The 3,255-nt window shown below is 41.2% G+C and overlaps 1 protein-coding gene across 12 annotated transcripts in view; it reads left to right on the top strand.

The window, feature by feature from the left end:
• The window catches only part of SFI1 (SFI1 centrin binding protein), an 84,832-nt gene that overhangs the window by 44,566 nt on the left and 37,011 nt on the right, over positions 1-3,255 (top strand). The gene's annotated exons all lie outside the window — the stretch shown is intronic.

Genomic DNA, 3,255 nt, shown 5'->3' with positions numbered 1-3,255 from the left:
GTGTGTGTGTGTGTGTGTGTGTGTGTGTGTGTGTGTGTGTGTGTGTGTGTGTGTTCTGTTTTCAAGAAGAAACAATGGAAAAATAAACCAAAAACTAAGGAAAAGTGGTTACCTATGGGGGAAGGGAGGGAACAAAGTACTTCTGTGAATTTACCTTGTTACATAGGTTTAACTTTGGAACCATGTAAGTATTTGATATGATTAAAAACAAAAAATTAATCAAAAAGGAAAAGAACCAATCCCTAGGATTTTAGAACACGCTGAAACAAACATACCAAGTTTGTAGCAATGACTACAAAGAGAAAAGAATTACTTTAAAACACAGTATTTTGGCTGTTCATCCCGAGTGGGATGTGTTCTAAGGACACAGAGAACTACTAAGAGATCTAAAATTGCATTCAGTGGTCTTATTGTAAGTAACAGGTTTGGATTGTTGGGTTGAATCTGTTACAGCTACATTGTAAGATAAAGCAAATAACTATGGCTGTGTCATTAGGAAGCATGATTTTCAGTGTAAAAGGAAAGATTACAGGTACAAAATCAGAAATTAAAAGCCCTGTTATCTGAAATTGGAAATGTCAGTATCAGTATGGACACACGGTTTTTTTCCCCTAAAATAGTGAATTTCTAACTCTGTTTACTGAAAAGACTTAAATGCTTTGTTACTGGCACTGCTTCTAGCATCCCCAGTGCCCATGTTGTGGTCTCTTCTATTTCCCACTAAAGGGAACTGAGGCTTTTTGGAGAATTGGCTGATTCCAGGTATAGAGCAGGAAATAGACATCATAAGCCTAGGAGATAGTGTGCAGGAGTATGAGGAAATTAACAGAGGTTAATGGGGTTGTGTCAGAAGGACTCCCATAGGCTTAAGATAGAACAATTTGAGCATCAAAAAGAATAATGACTGCCGTGGATTGAAAACATATCAAATATGTAAAAATTCATGCATTCATAATGAGAAAAAACTCATTGGTCACAATTTTGCGTTGTTAGAGCATTAATTCAACTCTTTGGAAATTAATGAAGGCCAAAGTCAAACATTTATCCTGCCTTTCCTATACAAACTAATCTTTGAAAAACGAGAGGGTTAATGAGAGAGTAAGGCTTCTTTATAGAATTTCAGTTAATAAACGCAGGAGTATTAGAATTATAAAATTGCCACCCCAGTGAGAAAATGGATCTAGGCAGCAATCACCCAGAGGAAAGACAACAGGGAAATATAAGGGAGGAATCAGATTAATGCCATCTGAAGCCACTGGAACAGTCTTGGCATTGCTAAAACTATGGCAGCCAACCACAATGTGATGTAACAGGAAGTACCCAGCAGCACTTGAGACATGTTCTTGCCTAAAATTTGAACATGACTCCCACCAAGCCAAACATGAATCTGACTATCAGGTCATGGGAAATACAGGGATCAGAGGGACAAGTCAGAGACATCTGGAGGAGACAATCGGACAAATCTAAAACGTGGGACAGTTTATAGCATACATGACCTGGCTTCTCTAACAAATTGGTAGCGTGAAGAGAAAAAAGGCAGGGAGGGAAATTGTCATATAAGATGGAGAGATTTAAGTGACATAACCACAACAAATGAGAAAGTACAATTCTGGCTGTTGTGTTAAGAACAGACCTCAGAAAATCAAGGATAAAAGCAGGGAGGACAGTTAGGAAGCGATTACAAAGTTCCAGGAGAGATTCTGGACAAGGATGATAGGAAGATGGTTTTGGATTCTGCGTATGTTTTGAAGGTATTGCCGACAGGATTTGCTAGTGGATAGTTAAGATGTGAAGTGTTAGAGAAAAAGTCTAAGAGGACTCCCAGGTTTTTGGCCTAAGTAATTGGAACAATGGAGTTGCTATTTACTGAAATGGGGGTGTTGGAGGGAGAGGCAGATTTGTAGGGAAAGATTAGGAGGAGCTCCATTCTGAACTCGGTATCTTCAGCCTGATGGGCCTTCCAAATGTCCACGAGGGGGTGTCAGGGAGGCAGCTGGATATATGTGTGGAGTCTTGAGGATGAGTCCAGACCTGAGATGTAAAGTTGGGAGTCCTCAGCATGCAGATGACATTTAGAGCCATGAGACTAGGTAAAAGCACAAAGGGAATGGGTATAGCCAGTGGAACTGAGCCTGTCCGGTGAAGTGATGGGAATCAGCGGCAGGAACAGAGGAGAGGCCAAGGTATACTGGAAGCCGGGTGGAGACGGGTGTGATGAGCTGTGTCACATGCTTCTGGCAGGCCAGGGCAGGTGAGGACTGAGATTTGGCCTCGGATTGAGCCACGTGGAGGTCATTGATGCCCTTGATAAGAGTGGCTTCAGTGAACCCGATGGGGAGAGGATTCAAGAAAACCAGCTTAGACGAGAAATGAGAAAGGTAGAGAGCCCTTTTGAAGAGTTTGGAAAGGAAAGCACTTGGGTGTTAGCTGGATGGCATAGTGGTCTAGAGAGGGGTGTTCGGTGGTTGGTTTGAGGATCATTGATTTATTCCCTTCAGGAAGTATTTGTGTGACAATAATCTTTCATCCCCAACTTTTTAATTTTGACAAATACCAAATCACAGAAAAGGTGGATTCTGGGTTCTCTTCACTAGTTTAACCCATCCTTAACATCTTTCCACATTTGCTCTCTCTCAAGTGTATCAGTATATTTTTTACATTTTCTGAGTTGCTTTAAAGTTGCAGACATAAAGTTTACCCTAAATACTAAAGCTCTTATCTCCTAAAAATAAGGATGTTCTTCTGTATAACCACAATATCAGTGTCATATCTAAGAAATGTAATGTTGATATAGTAATATCTAGAATACAGTTCGTATTGCAGCTGTATATTGTTGCTCTTTTAGTGTCAGGTGCAGGGTACAATCAAAGGTCACCCATTGCTTTTGGTTGTCACATCCCCTAAGGGAGAAATAACAACACACTCGAATGCTGATTTTAAAAATCTAGTAGAGAGTGGAAACTGATGATGCAGAAGGGAGTGGGGGGAATTGCCAGAGGGATAAACTTGAGAAGATGGGCTGTATGCATGGCAGGGGTAACCTGTGATGGGAGAGTGGACAATTTATCCAGAGCAACAGGAGAGAAGGCAGAGCCTGTTGGCAGGTGGGGGACGTGTGGGAGCTTGAGAAAATTGTCTTTTGATTGCTTTTATTTTCTTGGTGAAATAGGAAAAATGGTATTCAGCTGAGAGGAAGGAAAGGGGAAGAGGTGTTATAGGTTTAAAAAGGTATGGCGGGGCGGGGGGGGGGGGGGG

The sequence above is a fragment of the Monodon monoceros genome, unplaced genomic scaffold (assembly GCF_005190385.1).
Source record: "Monodon monoceros isolate NGI ecotype Baffin Bay Population unplaced genomic scaffold, NGI_Narwhal_1 Super_Scaffold_1, whole genome shotgun sequence".
In the NCBI taxonomy this organism is placed as follows: Eukaryota; Metazoa; Chordata; class Mammalia; order Artiodactyla; family Monodontidae; genus Monodon; species Monodon monoceros.
Note: the sequence above shows the minus strand (reverse complement) of the source record. Positions and strands in the feature narration are given on the sequence as shown.